We start from the raw sequence: 25,975 nt of genomic DNA, 5'->3' as shown, positions 1-25,975 counted from the left end.
TTCTTTTTACTTCAGTGGAAAATGCCCCAAACGAAGTTTGAAACGAGCCCACAGGCCTGCTTCCAGGGGAACAGCCTCCCGTGGTCTCCGTGCTAATGGGGTGCTGCTCCGAGCTCAAGGAGGCACGCCAGGCAGAGGGCTCCAGTTCCCTGCCACCGTCTCTCACGCGCTCGGAGAAGCTCGGGGAAGGCTCTGAGCTGCTTGCGCACCCACGGCTCCCGCCAGCAGGGGGTCTGCCAGCGTGGCCCGCGCAGCGCCCTCGCCCCGCCCGGCGGGCAGACCACCGCCAGTCATCAGACTCCCCAGGGCGCGATCGCATGGGCCAGGCCCGCATCAGAGTGAGGCTCTGGGGGCGGGCAAGCCCAGGGCTCGCTGCAGCCCATCGCTGGGTACGGTCTGCTCCTGCGTCCACTGAGTGAGCGCGAGGCTTTTGCAGGCATTGACCAGCGATGCCCTCACGGCAGTCACAGGACTGGAGCGGGCGCTGATTCCTCGTATCCTTGACTCCGCTCTGCCAGGAGGAAACAGGCTCACCTCCCAGTGCATTCCCGTCCTGATTAGGCTGGGGAGCCCTGCTGAGTGGACAGTCGGAGTCCTGTGACCTCGCCATCCCACGGACGTCTGACCACACGGAGTGGCCCGCAGGACAGGAATAGGGGACAGGAGCATCTGCCCGGGTGAGGTTGCATCAGAGCCAGCTTCCATGGCTTCTCTTTTCTGGGCGCCCAGCTCTGCACCAGGATACGCCTGCCCTCCTGCATAGACACAGGCTTGGGCCTCACGGCCCAGAGCTGGACAGGCCCCCACTGACCCACGGCTCCCATGGCTCCCGGTGCGGCCCCTGTGCATGATCGGCTCCAGTCCACCCGGTAAAGCCGTGGAGGACGTGCCATCAGCAGGTGCTGGGGCTGGAAGGGGCCCCAGATTAGCTGGGCCGACCCCTACTTTCACAAGGTGCAGAAATGGAAGCCAGGGAAATCCCTGCATGTGACCACACGACTGCACACAGTGTGACCACACTCAGAGGACCTTGAGTTGCTAGCAGCACTGAGTCCTAGACCAGGGTCTGCTCATTTTGCCTTCATTGCAAGCATATTGGGAAAATATATTTGTCAGCTCCTCTAGGAATTTGCAAGCATCGTACCAGCAAGCATCTTGTTCGTAGAAACCACTCTCTGGGGGCAATCATGAAGGCCACAGGTTCACATGCCTGGGCCCCCTGCCCACCCACACCTGCCTCAGGTCCTCACCAGCGTCCTGTGGGGTGGGCAGGACAGCCACCTCGATTTCAGAGAAGGGTCACGGAGGGTAAGAGGTTCTTCCAGGTGAGGCGGCCAGCACCGGGGAGCAGCTCCACCAGCTGGCGTCCACCAGGGACCTCTTACTCTGTTCCAGGCTCTGTGCTATGTGCTTCTTAAGCATTACCTTCTGAAAACCTCAAGTAAACTGTCAAGTAGACAGGTGTGAATTTTTATACTCATTTTACAGATAAAGACACCGAGGCTTGGAGAGTTTCAGCACCACGCAGCAAAAGAGGTAGGATGCAAGCCCAGGTCCGCAGGACAGGGAGTCTTGGATTCGGCCCTGCCACACACATCCTCGAGCCCTCTGGGGTACGGGAGCAGTGCATGGCGGGACCCCGGTGCATCTGGGTGACAGGCCCACAGAGACAACAACATACTTTGCCCGGCTCTGCCAAGGTGGGCAGGGACCCTGGGGCTAGAACCAGTGCTTCCTATAACATCGATAATGTCCCGGTGGCTGCGGCTGGGGAGAGACTGAGCAGCACGGCGGCAGGCAGGGAGGCCTGCCCTCAGGGAGGCCTGCCCTCGCTCGACCTGTCTCCTGAGTGGGTCAGCCCTGCCGCCGGCCGCCTCACGGGTCAGGCCCTGTGGGCTTCTTCATCAGACGCAGGCAGAGACTGAGGCTGGCGGGCTTGGACAGTTCACCTAAGACCAACAGGAGCGAAGTCAAGCCCCAGCCAGACCCTGCAGAGGCCTGGGGTTCCTGGCCCGGGGCGGGAGGGGGGCACAGCAGCATCCAACCAAGGGCTACTTCTCAGGGCATCCCGAGCCCCTTGGCCACATCCCTGCAGAAGGGTCTCTCTGGAGGGCTGGCTCTTGCGAGGTCCTGTCTTGACCAGGTGTCCCGTGGACATGCCATCAGCTGTGGACGGGGCCGCAGGCCCAGCTCCAAGCCCTGGGCCTTCTCCTGCACTACCCACCCCTAGGGGATGATGCCTCTGCTCAGCCCCTCCCCCAGGAGCATGGCCACAGACCAGCCCTGGAGGATGAACTTCAGAGAGCCTTGCCTGGCGAGTTCCCCTCTAGAAAGCCCTCCCAGCCCCAGGCCCAGGCTCACACGCGTCGGGTGCCCCAGCACTGGAGGGTGGGTGCTGGGCAGCATCCCTGGGAGCACCTCCCACTCTGTGCCCCGCCACGCACCCACTCAGAACTGCCTGCCCACGTGTGGGGGGACTGACAGCCTTGGGACAGACAGACAGACAGCACAAGCCTGCAGGAAGCCTGCTTCCACCTGATAAATGTCCTGAGGTAGGTACGTTCCCCAGGTAGGTGACAGCGACCTGCGGGAGAGTCTGGCCCCCCAGGGCTCCCTGGGGGAGGACAGACGGGCCACCCTCCCCTCCTTGGACACCAGGCCTGGCGGGAGTAACACAGAACCAGTAAGGAGGGTGCCGTGCTGCCGGTGGGTGTGGGAAACAGGCGTGCGCGGCCGTAGGGGCCCCACACAGGCTTGCACTCTGAGTCCAGCGTCCCTCTCCCCAGAGCCGCGTCCAAGCTGCCCCCATGGCACGGGAAGAGGGCAGCCCTGCGCCGTGGAGCACAGCACAGATGTAGGGGCTCAGGCTGCAGCCCCCAGTGCAGGGGACGCCAACAGGAGCAGCCTGGGACCAGTGGCGCGGGCCCTGGAGGCTGTCTGAGCAGGACAGAGGCCATGAAGGCCTTTTCCAGGCAGCATTTGCCACGTGGGTCTGCCCCCAGCACTGCAGGGCAGAGGGAGGCTGGCTTCATTGTAACTGTTCTTCATTGATCCTCATTACAGCTCCGTGAAGGAGGCGCCATCGTTGCGCCCATTTCACAGACGAGGAAATTGAGGGTCACAGGGCTGAGCTTGCACAAGTTTGCACAGGAAGAGATAGAACCAGTGGATAGGCTGGTCTCAGGCCACCTCACAGTGGAAGGAAGCCCCAGGGCCGCCCAGCCCTCGGAAACCACTCATTCAGCCGTCCACAGCTCCTGTCCAGCAGGTTGGCAGCCCTGGACCATCAGACCTCCAGGGTCACCCTCCGAGGGAAGGCAGAGGCCGGGAAGGAGCCCGGAGGGACAGAGACGCTGCAGAGAGCAGACGAAGCATCACATAATTGGCAATGAATATCATCAGAAAAATAAAAGATGTCGCATCCCTGAAGCAAAAAGAATGGCTATAAAAAAGATAAATGTGCAGAGAGCAGAATAGATTTGGGGAATCAAAAAAAAAGCTGGATCAAGAAAGGCTCCACGGTAGGTTTGAAAGAGGAAGTTGAGCTAATATTGCAGAAGGGGTGGTGGGAAGTAGGAGAGAAAAGATAAGAAAATGAGAGCATTTGTTAACAGCTGAATCATGGAGTCCAGAGGAAAAGGAGAGAGAACATAGAGGGGACAGATTATTAAAGAGTATTTTTTCCAGGAAGATTTTTCAAAATCGAAGGTCCTCAGTGTCTGAATTGAAAGGGCCCCCAAGCCCCAGCAGGAAGGGTGCAGAGGACCCAGTGCCAGGCACACGTCGGAACAGAAGAACCTCGGGAATCAAGGGAAAACCGCCAAGTTCCCACACAGACAAAGTGGCTCACGCAGAGGGCGAGGGTTCGGAGCAGCACAGACGTCTCAAGAGCACGAGTTAGGAAAAGCCGCCGAGAGTGCCGGGGGCAGTCCGTTAAAATAACCCTTGATGTGGAATATTCCAGACTCAGCCTCTGTACAAATCAAATGCAAGAGGAAAACAGTGCAGACATGAAAGTTCTCAAAATGCTAGAATGTCCCTGAAGCACAAACCTGGAGAAGAAGAGGTGGGATCCGGGAAAGAGAGGGGTGCCACATGCCAGGCTTGGGCGGGAGTCCAGGGCTGCACAGCGGGCGACCCGGAGGACAAAGGGCTCCGGCAGGGGAAGGACCGTCGCCCAGGTGGAGTTTGGAGGAAATTAAAGAGGAACGTGGAAAACCAAGTACATGGGGTAGGGGTGGGTGGAGGGAGGCACTTCTTCATTACAGACACTGAAATGGGCAGGGCACCGCCAGCCATTCTGTAAGCACTTAACCTGCTGTTTAGATTGTCATGTGTCTACATTTGGAGGGCGGCAGGTGACTCATCCCCCACAACAGGAGTCATGGATAGCATGAGGCCGGCCACATGCTCACCCACTGTCCCACGGTCTGCCCGCGGCCGGACTACCGTTCCCAGCCTCCCTGCACCTCGGTCGGGGCACATGACTGGCTCCAGCCGATGGCATGTGTGTCCTGCATTATGTGTGCGAGTCTTCCAGGTACCCTCGGAGCTGGATAACCTTGTTATCCCCGTTGTACGGATGAGCAGCGTGAAACATCAGGGCGCCTGAGCGGCCCACTCACGGGTCTGAGCCTCGCTGTCAGAGCCCACGGCGGCTTCATCACCAGGCACCTTCCCGGTCTCGGCAACCCTGAGGCCGACGGCGCACCTGCTCTCACCCTGCCCCTGCCCGGGAAGAGGGAGGTGTGGGGCTCCTAGGGGCCTGCCGGGCGGGCCTCTGACTCCAGGCCCAGCGTTCTTCCCTTGGGCCAAGGGCGAAGTCAGAGGGCCTCCCCTCTATGGGCATCACGGCCCCGGAGGGCTGCCTTGTCTAATTCTCTCTGGCCTCAGACATTCCTGGTAGCTCTCAGGGCTGGGGTGCTCTTCTCGTCCCCCTGGGATAGTGAGGGTGCACCTCCAGCTGGGCAGACTCTGGGCCCCTCGTTTCTGTTTGAACCACTTCAGTTGCGATGAAGCCAAGTAAATGGGGCGAGCTGGCTCCCCCAACCCAGAAGACACAGAAAGTGTGTCCCCGGGTTTAGAATCTGCCAAGTGAACAAGTTTGTGACTCACACTGTTTATGGAATAACTTTGAAATCTTACAACCCCGTGACAGAAAACACTAAACCTCCTCACCTATATAAGGATTTTTGGCCATTCTACAGGTCTCAGTGAACCGTCTCGCTAATTTAAGCGTCCATGCACTGCCTGTGACTGGCAGGGGCCACAGGCTCATTCTTTATGGGCCTGAAAGCCGGGGCCGTGAGTCAGAGGAATGACGCCCATCAGCTCTGCGGGTCCTCGGCCCGGTGCCTTCCTGTTCCCCGCTGGCCTTGCCCTCCTCCTAAGACGTGTCCCGCTCCCTCTAGCTCTGGAAAAGGAGACGGTTTTGGAGTCCAGCAGACAGCCTGGTCACCCGCCCCAGAACAAAGCACCAGGGAGCCCAGAGCCTCTCTGAACGGCAGTGTCCCGAATCCATCATGCTTGAGGGGATGGATCGGGGGTGAGTCGTGTTTAATGTGCTCCGATGAGTTCACAGACTCATACTATTCCTTGATTGATGCTTGATGGACGGATGGATTGATTCCCTTTGCTCAATTCACAAAATGATTTAAAGCAACTTACACGCTGAGGATTTTGAAAAAATAGACCAGCATCTCCCCAATTCCCTCCCCCGACACACCTGTTCCTGGCAACCACAGCTCCAGTTTCTGGTTCTATGAGTGGGACTTTTCCAGATTCCACAAAAAGTGAGGTCATGTAAGGCTCCCCTTCTTTTTGGGGCTAAATAATGTCCCCTTGCACGTGCAGACCACGTCTTCTTTATCCATCCATCAACAGACGTTTCAGTTACTCCCACATCTCAGCCACTGCGGATAATGCAGCGTGACCACGGGGGTGCACACGGCCCTTCAAGGTACTGACTTCATTTCTTGGGGATGGATACCCAGAAGTGGGATTGCCGGATCATAGGGTCGTTCTATTTTTAATTCTTTGAGGACCCTTCATGCTGTTTCCCACAGCGGCGGCACCATTTTGCATTCCCGCCGACAGAGTGCTAGTCAAAGGGTACAAATTTCCCTCCTGCAGGATGAATGAGTTCTGGAGATCTCGGGGGTGCAGCGTGCTGGCCGTCATTAACAGCGCCATCCTGTACCCTGGGAATTTGCTAGAAGGGAGATCTCAGCTGCTTCCACCACACACAAAGATCAGTAACGGCATGAGGAGACAGAGATGTTATTAGCTTGATTGTGGAGATCATTTCACAGTGTGTACGTATATTGAAATATCATGTTATCCATCTTAAATATACATGATTTTATTTTGTTAGAAAACAGACCAAATCTGGATGAAGGGGAAACAAGAGTAGCCACAGACTGTGACTGGAGACAGTGGGCAGCTCTGTTCTGAATTTCACGGCCACCAAAGCAAACAGGGCATAGTTTTGGGGACAGGGGACCCAGGGGATCACAGGGGAGAGACAAGTATGCTCAAATCTTGATTATTCTGGCCTCGAACCCTCAAGTGCCCGGACCCTGGGATTTGGGATTTTTGTTCAACCTGTGACCCAAGCCTCACAGATTTCCAGACACATCTCTACAGTTGCAAAGGGCACTGTGATCACCGTGAGGCAGGAGGTGATCGAGCATGTGGGTGACAATGACGGTCAGAGGCCTGACCCTGGTGGCCTGGAAGGTGGGCAGGGGTTCGAGCCATGGCTGCAAATGTCCAGCTCGCCAGTGCGGGACCTGCCGGGCAGAGGGTGGGACCCCCCAGCAGCAGAGATGGAGCCCCAGGTCCCTGTCCCTCCAGGCCCCGTCCTCCTGCTGGAAGCCAAGGAAATCGGGCTGGCTGGCCTCAGAGCTTCCTTCCAGACCGGATTATCATCTGGTGATCCAGCCTGGCCCCCCTGTGCCCTTGCAGCTCTTTTCAGAAGCCACCATGTGTCTGGGCACACAATCAGGAGCTGGTAAGGAAGGAGTCTGGATGTCATGGGATGCCTCCTCATCCACAAATTCCCGATCCTTCCAGGATCACTGCCGGACGACCCCGAACCTTCCCACTGTGTAAACAGAAGCAAGCAAGTCATTCACCCGGCCGCTGCCCCAGGCCCGCACCTTCTCTCCTGAGAGGGCCAGGTCCCTGAGGCCCAGCCTGATGAGAATCCTCGACACGAGCTTTACAGTCAGGAGCTGTGAAAGATGGAGCAGAACACAGACGAGCGGCCATCTCTGGGGGAAGCAGCATCTTAAGTAAAACCATCGTAGATCTTTCCTCTTGACAAGGAGACGGCAGTTCAGGGCAGAATGGAATCGATCCTTCCTCCCGCTCAGATGGGTCCTGATGATTCCCTTCACAGATGTCAGATGCTGAGCAACAAGACGCATCCCCTGACCTCGTCCTCTGAGGGTCTTTGGAGGTGGTTGCAAATGGACGGAAGTCGGGGAGACAGGAGAGCCCGTGGTTGGCAGGGCTGCGCAAGCCATCGGCTGGTGGCTGCCTGCCTGGTTTTCACCCTCCGTGTGGGGCCCACACTGCCCCGCGAGGAGGAGGCATGGCCACTCAGGAGCCAGCTTGCCCAGCCCTGTCCTGCATGGTTCCAGGGGCCCCGCCTGCCCTTGCTGGGCTCAGCATCCCCCACTCCCCCCTTCACCTACAGCCAGTGTGGCTCCCGGCTGCACTGTGGCCACGGTACACCTGAGAGTGATGTGAGGACACGTCCAACATCCATGGGACAGGTGACCCAGGCACCTGGGCAGACCACTGAAGTGAGGTCCCAGGATGCACACCCCCCCCCCAGGTACATCTGCGGCCTGGTGTGGCCTGCGGTGGCACACCACACTCACCCCTGCATGTCTGCACAGGCCAGTCTGGCTCTCCCAGTGGCCACTGGGAAGCAGCTGCTGGGGAGAGTCAGCTCCTCGAGCTGGGGACAGCTGTGGGGGCATCCTGCAGACGCGTTCTTGGTGGACTCTGGCCCCACGCCCAGGGAGGCATCTCCCTCTGCCTCTTGCTGGGAAGAGGACCCCCTGCTGGGCCGGTGTGCCTCCCGGAGCCAGGACCCGGCCTGGAGCGGCCTGCCCAATGTGAGGCCGGTCACCCAAATTCTCCCCAGCGTCCTGTGGCTGTAGCTCAGGGGTCCGTGTCGAACTCTGAAGCTCGGCGTGAGTCGGGCAAGGGCGATGTCAGCAGGGAGGCCCCAGCCCCCCCAGCCCAGGTCTAGGGACACCTGCAGGGTTCATGCCCGTTGCTGTGTGGATGGCCTTCCCAATTCACATGGAGTTTCAGTCCACACCCTCCCTGCACACTGCAGACCACTTTAAATTCCCAAACCTCGGAGATGAGGACCAAGTTCCGGACAGACAGCCAGGGATGGAGGGCTGTCTCTGGCCACATCCCGGAGGAGGGCTGTTCCATGCTGGGCCTGTGGGAGACTCCCCACCAGAATGAGCCTGTCATCACCAAGCCAAGCTAAGCAGTCCAGCCCGAAGAGTCTCGTTCCAAAGGTGGAGGCATGGAGGGGAAATTTTTGTTAATCCACAACAATTTTAAGAGCTGAAGTAACAGTTTCTCAAGTTTCAAGGCGTCCACCCACTGCCCTAAATGTGAAACAGGAATCCTGAGCTTTATAAGGTTCTAAGGGTTAGGATGACAGAGCTGGCTCCCTGTGGATCCCACCCCCAGGCGCAGAGCATCCAGCAGAGCTGCTGGGCTGAAAGGGCGGCGTCCCGTGGCACCGAGCCACAAAGAAGAGTCTGCGGAAGTTTCCAGAACGAGCTGCTTCTCCTCCACCCAGTCAGCAGCAGGGTCCTGAGCACCCCACCAGGCTAACCCTCCAGAGCATCCCACTGAGCACCCCGCTGTCCTGCCCATGCTGTTGGGGGCCTTGTGCCCCTGGGGTGCAGGAAAAGTGGGGAGACAGGCTGCCCACCAGAGAGGCCCCCCTATTCCAGCCAGTCAGGAAGCAGGATGTTTGCCCGCAGGACCCCAGTAGCCCAGCTACAGGGCAAAGAGTGGGCTTACCCTTCCTTGAAAGCCCCAGGACCCCGGCACGCAACCATCCCCTTGGTTGGTGATCCTCCTCCTCCCTTCTTGGAAAAATCCCCTCCACTGATGGGGAGGGTCACTGTCCAAACCCATTAATCCCTGTGGTGGTTGATGTGTCAGCCTGGCTAGGTCATGGTGCCCAGCTGTTTGGTCAAACAGCTGTCAAGACGGTGCTGAAGTTATTTTTTTTTTTAGATGAGAATAATGTTTACAATCAGTTGACCCTAAGTAAAGCAGATGACCCTCCATGATGTGTCTGAGCATCATCCAATCAGTGGAAAGTCTTCAAAGACAAGACTGCTCCCCAGAGAAGAAGGAGTCTTGCTCCCACACCGCAACATCACCTCTTACCCGCTCTCCCCTGCCCGCCGGCCCTGCAGATTCCAGACTCCCCAGACCCCACAAGCTCAGAATGTCCGTGTGTGTCCTACCGGTCCTGCTTCTCCAGAGGACGCTGGCTGATGGAGCCCGGAAGGCCCCGCTATTGAGAGAAGACAGAGATGAGGACATAGATATACAGACATGAGTGCAAGAAGTCTTAGGATTTTCTGTTTTTACTGAAAAGCCTGGGGTGGCCAGGTGAGAAGGACTCGGAGACCCGTTAGATCTTCCTGGGAAGATGCCCTGAGGCCTCAGTGATGCCTGCCATGGAGGCAGGAGGGGGTAGTGGGGGGCTCTGTGTCAGAGTCGGGGGGCCATGTGGTGCTTTCTCCCTTGAGAGGCTTAGAGTCTCTTGTCCACGTGTTGGTGAGCAGCACCCGGGCAGCCCCTCCAGGCTCCGCGCTCCCACAGAGGACGACACCTGTTCTAGACAGAATCTTTGTGTCCCCCCCAAATTCACATGTCATGGCCCTAACCCCCCAATGGGATGCTGCTGGGAGGCAAGCCTTCGGGAATTGATCAGGGTTGGATGCAGTCATGAGAGTAAGTCCCAGGATTGGAGCCCTTGTCAGAAAGGACAGCAGAGAGCTCCCTGTTTCTCCCCACCGTGAGAGGGCACGCGGGAGGGCAGCTGTGTGCGGGCCAGGGAGGAGCCCTGACAGGAACCCAGTCTGCTGGCCCCTTGATCGTGGGCTTCCAGCCTCCAGACTGAGAGACATAAATGCCTGTTTGTAGACCAGTGGATCCAGGCCACGTTTCTCAGAGCAGCTAACACGCGGCAGAAGGAGTGTTGATCTTGGAGTCCAAGGAAAAGGGCGAAGACCAGACTCGAGGATCCCAGCTGGTGACCACAGGCAGAGAGCACGTCCTCTGGCCCTCTGTCTGAGCTGAACACGGTGAGGCCAGGGGCCACCTGTCCCATTGCCGTGTGCAGATCAGGTGAGAGGGATGGTCTGTAATCCGTGCATCACAGATGTCCTTCCCGAACACCCTGGGGCCCAGAATGGGCATCTCAAGGGCATAGAGTTTCGTCTAAGAGGAAGCCACAAGGAGGCAGGTCCACCCTGTGATGAGGGCAGCACCCCCGCCATGGAAAGCAACCTGGGAAGGACAGTGTTCTAAAGGGGCCCGTCCACCCTGAGGCCAGCACCCTCCCGCAGGTGGGGAGGGGAGACTACTCCACCCTTGGTTACTGTGTGGGCACGGTGGACCCCGGCCCAAGACCCGCACTGGCCACGTGGCACCCACGTGGCCACTGAGGGACCATGTGACCCAGGCTGCCCTCTGACAGAAGCCCGACGTCATCTCTGAGCCCATCACCTCCCCCACTGCCACCCGTCCGCCCCAAGTGCCAGGACGTAGGGAAGGGGGAGCGTGGAGCAGGATAGGAAGGCTGGCAAGTGCAGCCTGGTCTCCCTGCCCCTGGCACCCGCATAACTTACCGGACAAATGTGCCCTTGGAGGCAGCTGGGTGCGGGCATCACAGAACCAGGTGCTCCAGCCCAGGAGGCCTAGTGCCTGTGAACTCATGGTCCATCCCCGTTCTTTCACCCGTCAGGGCGAAGGATCACGGACGCCCTAAGGGTCCAACCAGAGTCGCTCTATACCCAGCAAGTGCGCCCGCGAAACTCTGACTGGCACCAGCGGGCGGGGAAGGCAAATTGAAACAATCAATGTAAGCATCACTGATACCCATCTCAATCAAAAACCAATGTTTGCAAACCAGCCACAAAAAAGCCTAACTTCGGGCAACACTTTCAACAATAAACATTTCTGAACATCAGGCGTGTGCTGGGCTTACATTCAATAAGTGAAAGATAGAGAAAATTGGAGCTGTGACTAAGCACTCTGAGGGCAAGGAAGCAGGGGTGCGAAGGGGAGAGGCAGAGCTCCCCCCCGCACCCCGTCATCCCTGTGGAAGTGGAAGGCGGTCACTTGGGTTTTCAAACACGTGGTCTGCAGCCCCTGCTTGGCACCAGTGAGCGCACGGGGGTGGCTGCCCCTCAAGGCCACTCCTAGGCTGAGGTCCAACAAACAGAATCGCACACCGTCTACCTGGAGCCCTGCCCCTAATTCCATAATAACCCCTCTTCCACATTCAGGGCAGTCGAAAAGCTGCCACCAGCCTCCTGGGATCCTTGACCCATCGCCCCATCATACGGTCTGCGGCTGAACGGCCATCTCCGCCCTCTGCAAGTGAAAGCTCACCCTGGGACCCCAGCTGCGCCGTTGTCCACTTTGGGTGGGATGCCCAAGAAACCACAGGTCTGCTCTAAGAGAAAGAAAACGTTCCCTTTGGATCTGGTAGCATGGCCTCAGGCTAAGAGACCAAGCCACTCACTCCTGTGGCTTCCACGACCTTCAGGACAAATCCACACCCCTAACATTAACATTGCAAATGCGACTTCCACTTCCGGCCCTGCCCGAACAACTGAGAAAAGAGATAAACTATGGAAACAACGGGTTTCAAGACACTGGACGTCAGGGCACAAAGGACAGCGATCCCGATGGGACACAAAGGGCCAGGGGGCTGTGGTGGGCTCCAGGCCACAGTGCAGGGAGGACAGAGGCGGGCAGCTGGGGCTCCCCGGGGAGGGCGCAGCACAGGTGAGAGCCACAGCTCCCCTGCAAAGACAGCCGAGTCTACAGACGCGCAGAGACCCCTCCAGGGCCGGGCACCAGGAAGTGCATGCATGTGCAGAAGCCGCCCAGACTGGAGAAGGAACCCCCGAAAGAGCTGGGGGGACAGCGCCCACCACTCTCGCAGCCGGGAGCAGCTCCCTCGCCCGTCGCCCCGGGGCACCGGCTGGGGTGCTCAGAGGCTCTGTGTCAGCGGGCTGCGTGCTGCTCGGCCACCTCGGCAAGCTTAGGGGCAGGACTCAAAGGGTCACAGTGTTTTCCTGTAACTTCACGCCTCCCGGAGCCGAGCCAGGTGCAAGCAGAGTCCGTAGGGGTACAAAGTGCCCGCGCCCGACAAGGCGGACGGACGGTGTCTGCATCCAATGGAAAAGTACCAGACTGGCGAAGAAGCAGGAAAACAGGACCTGGGAGGAGGAGAAGAATCATTTGAGACCAGCCCAAAAGTAGCACAGATGATACAGTCGGTTAGAAGGGGACAGTGACAGAGCCTCGGAAGCGCTGAGGAAGAGCTGAGGCGTGAGGTAAGCCCGCAGAGACAGAGACCAAGGAAATGAAGAGCCCGCGGACTTCCAGGGATGAGAGAAGCTGGGGCCCCGGGGCGGGGCTGACTGCAGCTTAGATATGCCAAGGAGAAGGCTGGTGAACTTGAAACACAGCGACAGGAACATTCTAAATGAACCCCGGAGAGCAAAACGCTGGGGGAGAACGAATAGCACAGCAGAGGCGGGGAGACGGCCTCTAGCGCTCGTCTGCACCCCCCCCCGTGTCCACACCACCCCCCAGTGTCCACACCACCCCCCGTGTCCACACCACCCCCCCGTGTCCACACCACCCCCCCGTGTCCACACCACCCCCCGTGTCCACACCACCCCCCGGTGTCCACACCACCCCCCGGGGAACTGCCAGGAGCAGCTGGCCCCCAGCCCCGGGCATCAAAATAGGGAGGAAAGAGGGGTTTGCCGACCAAGGGCAGGTGGGCCAAGGCTAGGAGAGCGCGGTCAACGGCCGCCACGGCTGGCCCGCCTCCCCACCCCGCTGCGCCCAGAGCTGCAGTCCGGCCGCACACACGTGTACACGCACGAGCCATGCACGCGCACCACACCCACGTGTGCGACACACGCGCATACCGCCCCCACCCCCTCCTGCATGGGGAGTGGAAGACCCCCAGGGAAGGTCAGGGAGACCGTTCCAGATGCCCGGTTCCCAGAGCCGCCAACCAGCTCACGGCATGGGTCACGCTGACCACAGGAGGAACCTGTCACGGTCAGGACGGCCCACCTCTGCTGCTCGCCAAGAATGAGGTAGGCAAACCAGCGGTGGTCGTCGCGTGGCCCAGGCAACAAACACCCCCAGGTCTGGGCGTCTGCTCCGTGCGCAGCCTGAGAGGCCTGGGAGTCCAGAGCGAAGCCGCTGCCCGCTTCAGCCCTGGAGAGGGAGGAAGGGGACAGCTGCTGTGCAGTGAGCGTCCCTGCGGCCACCGGCCACCGGGGAATATCCCTGGGGCGCAGACGGGGGAGGGGCCGGGGACAGAGCTGGGAGCCCAGAGGAGCCACGGGGCAGGTCCCGAGCTCGGAGAGCCTGCTGGCCGAGGCGGGGGAGTGGAGGGGCGTCTGCTATTTCATTTCTAAAAGGAAGGCGCAGTCTCACGGCCACGCACTTCCCTCCCAGGAGAGGTGCCGCACAGCGCAGTTTCCTGTGAGCACTGCCCTCAGTCATACTTAACACTGTGCCCTGGGACAGAAACAGAATTCACTTCAAATCTCATTTCAAGAGAAACACACAATGTAAATAAAGAGAAGAAATGAATTGCTAATTAAATCCTCTTTAAATTTAGTATAAGATTAAACAGAAACTTATAGACTCTGCAAGTTGGCACGCGGTAAGATTTTTTTTTTCCCCCTGAAAACTGCTAATTTAGAAGTGATGCACTTATTTAGCCACGACTCGATATTGCTATTCTGAATAACGTGCCTGGGGAGATTCCGAGCGAGGCTCCGAGGGTGAGGCTTACTCCTGGAGCACGTCTGCCTCTCCCAAAGGAGCAGGATGCAGGGAGGGTGACCGGGACCACCTGAAGATCAGAGCAGAAGCCCTTTCGCCCTGGAACTCTGCATCCAGAAATAAATCCAAGGAAATAAACCGGAAGAAGGACGGGCAGGCTTCATCTGGGGCTGGGGTGCGGGGGGCAGCGGGGGTTTGCAGGGCCGCGGCGAGGGGCGGTGGCATGCCAGGGCACCTGCTCTCTGGAACACCGAGGCAGCTCTGCGCCGAGTCCTGTGGAAAGGGACCGGGTCGTTACATTATGTGTCCCTTCCTTTAAGAGTTCTAAACAGAGAGGCGGAGTCACTCCCAGCCATCCGCACCCCCAGCTGCTCGGACCCCGCGCTCTGGGTCCTCCAACTCTGACCCAGCTCTGCACACAGGCCCCGACCTTCGCCTCCTCCCCTGCACTCCCTCCTGCGATCTGTCTCTTGCCCGCTCCTCATTCTGCACCACAGCTGTCCAGCTCAAGGCCGGCAAAGACACGTGTGGGCACACACGTGTGCATTTCTGGCCATGTACACAATATGGTATATTTTTTATACTTCAATAAAACAAGGGAAAAAAAAGAAAAAAAAATTCAATATTTATTGTAGGTTGTATTTGCCATCAATTTTATTTTATTTATCTTATTTTATTGCCATTAATTTTTAATAATAATTTTGAATTTTGGATTAAAAGTGCCTTTGAGCAATACATATGCCTTGATCTTTGTCTTTATTTTTTTTAAATGGAATTTAAAAATGGAGTAATTCATTCAGATTAGTTTTCAGATGTACAGTATAGTGATTTCACAATTGTATGCATCACTGAGCTCACCACGACAAGTGTCCTCTTCCTCCCTTTGTCTATGTCACCCGTCCCCCAACCTCCCCTCTGGCAACTGCCAGTGTGTTCTCCGTGATTAAGTGTCTGTTCTTGTGTTTGTCTCTTCTTCTGTTTTGTTTCTTAAATTCCATAAGTGAGTGAAATCATATGGTATCTGTCTTTCTCTGTCTGACTTATTTCACTTAGCATAATCCCCTCTGGATCCATCCATGTCTTTGCAAATGGCAAGATCTCATTCTTTTTTTTTTTTTCCAAAGATTTTTATTTATTTATTTCAGGGAGAGAGAATGAGAGAGAGAGAGCACATGAGATGGGGGAGGGTCAGAGGGAGAAGCAGACTCCCCGCTGAGCAGGGAGCCCGATGTGGGACTCGATCCAGGGACTCCAGGATCATGACCTGAGCCGAAGGCAGTCGCTTAACCAACTGAGCCACCCAGGCGCCCAGGATCTCATTCTTTTTGATGGCTGCGTAATAGTCCATTGTGTGTACACACCACGTCTTCCGTATCCACTCCTCTATCCATGGACACTTGGGCCACTTCCGTATCTTGGCTATTGTAAATAATGCTGCAATAAACATAGGGGTGCACATATCCCTTTGAATTAGTGTTTTAAATATTGAAATTTTAAAACTATTTCAGTGAAGCTGAACTTTTGTTTCATTTTTTGAAAATTAAATCACTCCTTGGAAACGACACTTTGTTTTGCAAACATCACTTCCACTCACACTCTCTGAGGAGGAAGGTTGGACCAGCTAAGCAATCTGTCTCATCTTACCTTAGCACTTTGGCCACCGGTCACCCTTGGCCTCAGAGTGTCCCGTCCCCACGGTCAGCGGCTCTCAAACCACACAGCTCTGACAGGACCGCCTCTCATTTCCAGGACACAGGGCAAGAAATGTGGGGAGGTGTTCATCTGAGGCCTGGATGCTCAGGTGTGCTTGAATACATTGTATATGTGCACTGGAGTGTGCATTGTGTGTGTGCATGTGTGTATGCACAGGCATGAGTGCACTGTGTGCATGGTGTGCACACACACGCATGTGAGGACGTGGGTGCCCGTGTGTGCGTGTGTGTGCACGGGCATGAGCGCGCTGTGTGCATGGTGTGCGCACACACGCATGTGAGGACGTGGGTGCCCGTGTGTGTGTGTGTACGTGCACGGGCATGAGCGCACTGTGTGCACGGTGTGCACACACACGCATGTGAGGACGTGGGTGCCCGTGTGTGTGAGTGTGCACGGGCATGAGCGCACTGTGTGCACGGTGTGCGCACACACGCATGTGAGGACGTGGGTGCCCGTGTGTGCGTGTGTGTGCACGGGCATGAGCGCACTGTGTGCACGGTGTGCGCACACACGCATGTGAGGACGTGGGTGCCCGTGTGTGCGTGTGTGTGCACGGGCATGAGCGCACTGTGTGCACGGTGTGCGCACACACGCATGTGAGGACACGGGTGCCCGTGTGTGCGTGTGTGCGCACGGGCATGAGCGCACTGTGTGCACGGTGTGCGCACACACGCATGTGAGGACACGGGTGCCCGTGTGTGTGTGTGTGCATGCACACAGGTGTGGGTGCGCTGTGTGCACGGTGCGTGCACGTACGTGAGGGTTGTTTATGTGCACGTGCGTGTGTCTGTGCAGGTGTGTGTGTGTGTGCACACTCGTGTGTGCACATGGCGTAGACAGGAAGCGTGACAGATGTGGCAGCAGGCAGAGCCACTCGTACTCTGCTCAGCCTCATCTCCGTGCTGAGGCCTTGTGCCCCCAGGGCCTTCCCTGTATTCTGTCCCATTCCCTCCAGCGCCGCGAGCGTCCTGGGCGGTGTGACCTGGGACGATGTCGCCCTGACCCAGCCGTGCCCGTGGTGGTGAGAGCACCGCCTGGCAGGCGGGGTGAGTCCCCCGTGGCCCCCAGGGTTCTGGAGGCTGGTCAGAACCCTGGACCATCCGTCTCCCGTATTGGTAGTTTCAGCCTCGGGGGATGCTGTGTTTTCTGTTTGGCTTTGTTTTTTAGCTTTTGGTAGTAGTTATTAATGGTTTTCATTTCCTCAGAAATTACAGCTGTTGTGATGTTAATAGAGTTAATTGTTACTATTCAGCAGCTGGGTTGGCAATTTGGCACCTGCTAATAAAGGCGCTCCTTGGGAGTTTGGAGAAAATGACCAGATTCTCCAGTGTTATCATGTCACTCTGTGACAAGTGGAAATTATAAAGGCAGAGCGCGGGGCGGGTGTTGGCGTCTGAGAACGCGCAGGGGGCGCGGGTAGAACCCCCTCTCCCTGGGACGTTTTCTACCAGTTTCCATCAGACACGCCGAAGAGTATCTCTGTGGGTCGAGGGACAGAAATGAAGCCAGCAACCGGAGAGAACCATGGGAGGGCCTGCTGGGCTGACCTCAGTCCTGGGCGGGCAGGGACCCCGGAACCAGGGGCCAGGTTGCCCCAACATCACAGCCTGGCCCCGACCCGTCCTCGCCATGGTGTCGGGGCCGAGCAGGACGGAAAGCAGGTGTGGCCCAAAGACAGCCAGTCTCCCCCTCCTGTCTTCCCTGCGGGCTCAGCATGCACCTGCTCACCTCCCTCCCGGCAGAGGCCTGCCCTCCCCCTCCTCGACCTTGAACCTCAGTTCTCAGGGCAAGTAGGATCGAAAGGTGGGCAGAAAAGTAACTGGTGTGGGAACTGGGCCAAGACTTCCCTGGACTCCTTTGCTGCGGTCCTCCCAAACGGTCTTCTCCCTCTCTGTGTGGGTGTCCCCCCACCCCCACAGCCCTCCTCCTTCAGACCCCTGCACAGCTCCACCTGGACGCACGGGCTCTGCACAAGGAGCGCGCCCCCGCACGCCCCGTGTGTCCTCCCTCACTGTGCAGGGGCAGAAACTGATGCCCGGGGCCACAGAGTCCAGCGGGGGCAGAGCTGGTGTTGGAGCCTGGATTCATGTCCTCGGGCTGTCCTAACGAACGACCAAACAGGGTGGCTTAGATCGATGTGGTGTGGATCTCTGTCTTCACCTCCCCTCTCCTCTCTGTGTCCCTCCCCTTCTCGCCTGAGGACACTGGTCATTGGACTCAGTGCCTTCTGGGTAATCCAGGTGATGGCATCGAGAAATCCTTACTCACACCTGCAAGCGCACATTCCAAGTCCCAGGTGGACCTTCTTTTCTGGGGTTTCACCACTCAGCTCCCTGCAGAACCCCGAAGACGAACTGCTCTACAGTGTGGGTCAGGCTGTGGACCCTCACAGGCACTGGGACAGCTGAACGAAGAGCCAGGACGAGCCCAAGAACAGGGCTGTACACAGTGGCCCGCACCCTTTTATTGGCCGCTCATGGGTGCTGAGACCTTGGAGCCCCAAGCGGCCCCTGCACCATGTTATCTGGGAAGCTCTGATCCAGGCCTGCATCCAGCTGCGACTGAGCAAAGCTCAGGGATCCAGAAACAGGGAAGGTCGGGCTGGGGCAGGACCGCAAGGGGCCCAGAGGCAAGCCAGTGAAGAAGGACCAGGTGTTTAGGATGAATGGCCACGAAGAAGTCACTAATATAAACCTGGACCGTGTCTAAGCCACTCTTGGGTCAAGAGATCACAGTTTTTTGAACAAAATTTTACCTAAATAAATCTGAACACAAAGCGCTCTGTGCTCTGGATCCTGGTTCGAGGGTCATCATGACTTAAAACAGTCATTCTGCAGCAGCTGCTGGCCCGGCTGGCCTGGGCTGACCTGCCATCTGACTGGTGCATACACATTCAGCCCCACAGGACAGGCCTGCCCTGATCAAAGCCACTCTCTGGGGTTGTCTGCGGGCTCTGTCCTCCCTTCCCGTCACAGGGGGACTCCCTATGGGGCCAGCGCATCTGGCACGTGAGCCCCTGCTAACAGCCTGGGCTGGGCCCTGGGAACAAGGTGGGCCCTGCCCTCCAGCCAGCTGGGTGCCCTTGGACAAGGCACACAACGTCTCTGACCCTCAGTGCTGTTGTCTACGAGACAGACATAAAGTGCCTGGTTCCAGGCTGTTGTGAGGATCCTTAGTGACGGCAGTGCCCAGCGCTGGCCCCATCCCGGACACTCTTCCAGCAGCTTCTCACCTACAGCGGCTTCCTGAGATCCATGTGCTGACCTGGCCACATTCTCGGACCTTACAAACTGCGCTCACTATGGCCAGCTCTCTGAGGCCTCACAGAGCCAGAGAAATGGGCACGTTCTGCAGCGTGCGGCCTCCAGGTCCCGGGCAGGGTAGCTGGGTGAGGTCCTGCACCTCTTCCCTACACCCCTCCCCTTGGGCGGAGGCCCCAGATGGGAGTGAGCTCTCCACCGACTCCTGTTTCTACCTTCAGTTCGGCATCGGGGTGGCTCTCAGGTAAACCACGGAGCCCCTTGCCCTTCTCAAGCCTCTTGCTCACCGTCCTCCCTCCCTCCCCTCCCTGTCTTCTCCCCTCCTCTCCTGGCCTGGAGACACCAGCCCCACTGCAGCGCTCCCCCCACCACTGCCCCCTGGACAGAGAAGTAGAATTCACTACCCAGACCAAATTATAAACACCCCTGAGCAGACACCCCAAGAAATAGGAGAGGAAAGGAGAAGAGACAGCAACACACAGGCGCAGCTGGTTTGTTCTCATCGAGAACTGGGGGCCCTGCCCTGGGGGGCTCCGAAGGACCCTATAGAGCTCAGTGTGGCTGGGCGGTCTGGGATTCCCACAGAGGAGGAGCTGTGGGTTGTCCCCAAGCTTGGGGACGATGGGGCTATCCCGATGGGTTTCCTGCTCTGAGGGCTCCCCTACCTTCCTGTGACTGAAGACACACATCCCGACCCCACCACCCTCTACCAAAATGACTTCCAAGACACAGAGGGCAGGGATGGGAGAGCGAGGTCATCCTGAATCTCAAATCAGCAGGGCTGGAAGCCATTGAGCTGTTGCAGAGGGGAGTGGGGAGGGATGCAGGGGGAGGCGGGGGTGGTCAGTGCTCTCCCATGCCCTACTCCCGCCGACGGGGTCTAGGGTCAAGGTTCGGGCGGTACTGAAATGTCAGCTTGAAAGCAGCGACGCTGGGAGCATTTACACCACAGAAATAGGCACACGGTTGGCTGCTTCTTTGCAGAGAGCTGGTTGCTACACAGGCCCAGCCCCCACCCGGCCCGGGGCCTCCCTGGAAGCCTCTGTCCCTTCTGTGCAGCTACCTTCCACGTCAGCACGCGCTGTGCCCTCTTGCTGATTCCACAGGCAGGAGCAAAACGGGAGGTTTCCAGGAAAACAAAACAAAACGGGAAAATCAACTTGTCAAGGCAGAAAATCCCATGGTCCTTGCAGGGTTGGTAAGCGCCGCCCTCAGTGCGGTCATTTCGCTGGCCCCGAGGGCCGAGTGCTCGCGCTCCCGGCGGCTCCCCGGCTGACCGGAGGCCCCTGCCCGTCTCCCCGGCTGCAGCGGTGCTGTGGTCGTCAGGACTGGAGTCTGCACACACGGCGGTGTTTCTGACGATAAAAATCTGTGTTGTAAGAAGTTAGGAGAAGGTCTATTTCTCAGGGCATATCTAACGTATCACCTGTTAAGTTCATTCCGTTATGGACACGATAAGGCGGTAAATATTTAAAATACAGCTTAGACAGCCACCTTCCGAGGACGAGCTGCCGTGTCTGTGTGTACCTACGACGTATCGTTCAGTCTGCGTCCCGGGAGCTGGCACCCGGGGCACGGGCGGAGAGCAGACCCGTTTGTGCGAGGCCACGCACCAGCATTTACCACAGGGCACCCCTTGTTTCTGAGGGTAAGCCCTCCGCGCGCTGCACGCTAGCACCTTGCGGAGGGTACCAGGGGATGGAGGCATGCGATGCTGGGGAGCAAACGGAACCCAGCCCAGCCGAAGCTCAGCCTGGTATCAGATTTTCTGGGTGAATCGGATTTGCTTAGCTCTCTGAGGACACACAGAGTGGTGCCTAGTAAAAAATCTAAGCTTTTGAGATACACAAAATCCCCACATTTTGAGGCTCTTGCATCTTAGGGGAATTATTTTTTTAGTTGAGGAAATCCGAGATGTGAAACTGAGCAGACCAGGGTGGGAGGTGAAATCAGAAGCCTCACAGGCTGGGCGGGCTCGCCCGGTCATTGGCCATGTGGCCTTGGACAGACCACGGGCCTCCCTGGGACACGGTCTGTGGACACGAGGCCATTCCAGCACGACACGCCAGAAGTCTGCCACCTGCCCCCCCCCCCCGCCCCCAGCTAGGCTGGGGTGCAGCCAGGGAACCAGTTGGGGTACGGAGCACTGACAAAGATGGAAGAGTGAATCCTTGTGTCAGCTCAACAGAGTGCTTAGATATTTGGTCAAACATTATTCTGAGATTTTCTGGAGGGTTTTAGATGAGATTAACATTTAAACTGATAGACTGAGAAAAACAGATTGCTCTTCCTAATGTGGGTAGGCCTCATCCAATCAGCTGAAGGGCTGAAAAGAACAAAAAGTCTAAGGAAGAGAGAATTCCTCCTGCCTGACCACCTTTGAAACTGGAACATCAGGCTTTTTCCTGCCTTTGAACTCGAACTGAAACATCAGGACTTCCTAAGTTCCAGCCTTGGGACTGGAACTCACACCATCAGCCCTCCTGGGTCTCCAGCTTGCTGCTGCAGATCTGGGGACTTGCTGGCCTCCGTAGGGGCCTTGTTGGCCTCCATATTCATGTGAGACCATTCCTTATTAAAAAAAAAAAACAAAACCCTTCATATATCTTATTAGACATGTTGCCAGAGGCAGGGAAACAAAAGCAAAAATGAACTATTGGGACTTCATCAAGCTAAATAGCTTCTGCAGAGAAGGAAATAATCAACAATATGGGAGAAGATATTTGCAAACAACATCAGAGAAAGGGTTAGTATCCAGAATCTATAAAGAACTTCCCAACTCAACACCCAAAAAACAAATAATCCGGTTAAGAAATGGGCAGAAGACATGAATAGACATTTTTTCTAAGAAGACATCCAGATGGCCAACAGACACATGAAAAGATGCTCAACGTCACTTATCATCAGGGAAATACAAATCAAAACCACAATGCGATACCACCTCACACCAGTCAGAATGGCTAAATTTAACAAGCCAGGAAACCACAGATGTTGGCGAGGATGTGGAGAAAGGGGAACCCTCCTACACTATTGGTGGGAATGCAAGCTGGTGCAGCCACTCTGGAAAACAGTATGGAGGTTCCTCAAAAAGCTGAAAATAGAGCTACCCTATGACCCAGCAATTGCACTACTGGGTATTTACCCCAAAGGATACAAAATGCTGATTCGAAGGGGCACCTGCACCCCAATGTTCATAGCAGCGATGTCCACAATAGCCAAACTATGGAAGGAGCTGAGATGTCCAGTGACAGATGAATGGACAAAGAGGTGGTATATAGATACAATGGAATATCACGTAGCCATCAGAAAGGATGAAATCTTGCCATTTGCAATGACGTGGATGGAACTAGAGGGTATCATGCTAAGCGAAATAAGTCAGTCAGAGATAGAAAAATACAACATGATCTCACTCACATGTGGAATTTAGGAAACAAAACAGATGAACATATGGGAAGGGGGAAAAGAAAAAAAGGAGAGAAGGAGACAAACCATAAGAAACTTAATAGAGAACAAACTGAGGATTGGTGGAGGGAGATAGACAGGGGATGGGGGATGGGCTAGATGGGTGATAGGTATTAAGGGGGGCACCTGTTGTGACGAACATTGGGGGGCGTTATACGTAAGTGATGAATCACTGAATTCTACTCCAAAAACCATATTACACTGTATGTTAACTAACAAAATAATAATAATAAATAATTTCATAGACATGTTTAATACGTATTATATGTATATATACTATATATAGTAAATCTTGGATATGTAGTCCTGTTTCTCTGGAGAACCCTCACTGACACAGGGGCCCGGTACCCTGAGCCCACAGCTGGCTGATCACCTGCCCCCTGGCTGTGGCCTCGGCCCTAGCTTCCTTGTGGGTGCCACAAGACCCTGCTCGGCACCCTGGCCCTGCCCCTGCCACCCTCTGGATGGTGGACACCTGTCCCTGCCCACGGCTAGTGCCTCTCCCACAGCTCCTGACAACAGTAGCTTCTACACCAAGCCTGGCCATTTCCGCACGCAGACCCCACCAGCCTCCCACGGGCGCGCCCCTGCCCCTGAGTCCTCGGGGCTGGCCTCCACTCTGGGCTGCATCCAGCTGCCACATCCTGCCTGGGATGGGATGGGGGTGGCTTCAGAGACCCCCACCGGGGAGGCATTCATCCCCTCCCCGACGCCCTGCCCAACACAGGCCTGCAGCCGTGCACAGAACAGAACACACTCCTGCCCCCAGGAGCTCGTTTCCTGGAGGACATCCCTCCCAAACAGAGGAGGAAAGACCACCAGAGTCCGGGCTCTGCCGTCCTCCTTCCGAAGCTCTCCCCCAGGACATGCACCCCAAGGTGCTGCCGAAAATCAGGGTGACGTCAGTAGATGCCAGTAAGGGCGAACCCTGTCGTCACTTTGAACTCACCTGGGATGTGAATCGGACACAGAGCCAGGGACGGTGGCCCAAATCCGGGTGTCCCCTGGTAGAAGCCAGCCCCCCAGATTTCCTGGCCTCTCTGGGGAAAGTGACAAGTGCAGGTCACACTAGAGATGCTTCTGCGGTGGCAGAGAACAGGCAAAGACCGGGGCTTCTGTCACGGGTTAACCTGATCACCCGCATCCCTGGGAGACATTCCTCGGCTGCTGACAAGGCCCGGTAGAGCGTCCTGCGGGCAACTCTGCATACGGGTGCCGGGAGGGAGAAGCACCCACCGCCTGGTGCAGGGCCGGGGACTCCGGAGACCGCCACCCCTTGAGTGGAGACCGAGCCCTGCACGTCCGAGCCTGGTGGCTCCAACCCACGCAAGGCTTTAGAACCTCCACGTCAAGCCTCTCCATTCACTGTCATCTCGGATCTTCGCCTCGCTGTCCTGAAGCCAATTCCACTCCCAACTGACAAGCTGTTGATCAGGATTTGCATGGACTCCTTCATTCCATTACTCTACAACACGGGTGCTACTGAAGCGAGCGAGCTGCCCGTCTACGGGAGTGCTCAAGCAGCAACAAGGCGGGAGAGATTTCGGCTGGACTACTCTGCATGGGTCAGGACATCGGGCCTGGTGGTCTGGAAGTGTTCTCCGTAGGAAGATGCAGCTAGGCTGCCTGTGGGCAAGATGAGGGATGCCGATGGGCGTGGGGACGGGAGGGTGGGCAGAGCCAGTCCCCTGGGGTAGAGACGGCCGAGCGCTGCTCCCTCCTCCTGAGTGGGACGTCACCGAGACCTGCAGACCTCTCCCTACTGAGCACAGCCTCCTCTCCCCCACCCCTGCAGAGCAGCCCTTGTCCAGGAGAGCAATGTCCCTGCTGTCCCTGGTCCTCAGCTCAGCTAGAATAGCGTCTCCAAACGAAAGGGAAATAAGTCCAGCAAGGAATCCCCTCCTTTCACTGCCTTCTCCACCCCCCCAACAAGAGGTAGCTCCACTGTGGGGGAGAAGGAGGTGCCACAGTGGACTGAGAGCCTGCCAAGTGCACCCCACTTGGGCCCACCCCAACCATGCGAAGTAGGATTACTAGGAGCTCCTTTTTGAAGAAGTTGAAGAATTTGCCCAAAGTCACACAACCAGCCACAGAGTAGAAGAGGGGAACCCATGCCCACTCAGGACCCGCGGTGCCCGCTTGCACTTGCTGAGTCATCCCAGGCTCTGGCTGGTTCCGGCCCCACCCTTACCTCTGACCGTTGGGGGAAATTTCCTCATTCGTGCGCAGGAAGCCTTGAGAGGGAAGTTGAAAGTCTTCCAGTCCGCTTCACGGGTGTGGATCTTCCTTTGGGGAGATGAAGATGTTTGGGAACCCCATAGAGTTGGTGGTTGCGCATTTCGTGAATGTGCTAAATGCCTCCTGAAATACACACATTTTAGGTTGTGTGAATTTCACCTCAATTTTTAAAACAAGGGAGAAGTGGCTCCAAGTGAAACACCAGTGGGCCTCTGAGACAGGTCAGCAGTCATGTAGGCAAACACGGATGGGGCCAGGCCCTGTGTGTGGCATCGCTCCACGTGCGTGAGCTGAGCCAACATGAGCCCGAGAGCCAGCCGGGAAAATGGGGTCCAGGGACCCCTGAGGTCGTGTCACCCAACCGTGATCCAGCAGTGCCCCCGAGCAAGTGACACAGCCCCGGACTCCCAGGAGATAAAGCAACAGAGGGGAGTGGGGATCTCACGAGTCGTCCTTCGGGGCTGAGGGCATGGCCCCCAAGTGCTGTGTCACTTGTGGGGGTCCCTGCGCCCCGTGATAGCTGATAGCAGTAGCAGCCGCACCTCTGGCACTTGCATAAAATCCACCCTCTTCCACTTCCTCTCTCATCTCCCTGGCAGCCCCACCACGAGACCAGCGCGGTCCCAGCCAGGGTCCAAACTCAGAGCTGATGTCCTGGCCCTGGGAGGAGACAGAAAAGGTCTCAGCAGCCAGACAACAGAAGAGCAAAGACTGAAGTATGAAAATCCCTCTTGGTCCAGAATTCTGTGCTAAAGAAATGACTCATTACAAACAGCAGAGCCTTTAAGTTAGACAGATGGGGAAAAACTCTCTGAAATGTGCTTGTCTGCCTAATTTAGAATAATTGCAATCCATTACATTAGGGCATCAGGTTTTCAGCATCTAGTGAGATGCTTGGGGTGAGAAGGGGCGCGCTTTTTGGCAAATTAAGATGAAGCTGAAAAGGCCAGTGTGCTGGCTGGTACCCAGCGCCTGTCAGTCTCCCTTCATCTCTGTGTGGCTGTCTCTGGCTACTCGTCACATTCAGCTCGCCGGTCAAAAACAAACTGCCAGCACATCAAAGACTGGAACCCTCGAAGGAGAGAGGAAAAGAGAAGCAGGCAGTCACGGCCTGCAGACCTGGGGGGTAAGCACCACGGCCCAGCCCCCCTCTCTGCCCCTGCACCCGCACGTCCGGAGAGATGGTGGCC

General features: G+C 56.9%; 1 long non-coding RNA gene across 1 annotated transcript; it reads right to left on the bottom strand.

The window, feature by feature from the left end:
• Positions 1–15,369: 15,369 nt before the first annotated feature.
• LOC118523390 (uncharacterized) lies at positions 15,370–25,446 on the bottom strand. The gene is made up of 3 exons (XR_004911075.2): positions 25,328–25,446; positions 24,739–24,833; positions 15,370–15,546 (listed from the first exon to the last, which is right to left on the bottom strand). It is a non-coding gene; the product is annotated as an uncharacterized LOC118523390 (long non-coding RNA).
• Between the last annotated feature and the right edge of the window lie 529 nt (positions 25,447–25,975).

Source organism: Halichoerus grypus, chromosome 4, assembly GCF_964656455.1.
Source record: "Halichoerus grypus chromosome 4, mHalGry1.hap1.1, whole genome shotgun sequence".
Taxonomy (NCBI): Eukaryota; Metazoa; Chordata; class Mammalia; order Carnivora; family Phocidae; genus Halichoerus; species Halichoerus grypus.
Note: the sequence above shows the minus strand (reverse complement) of the source record. Positions and strands in the feature narration are given on the sequence as shown.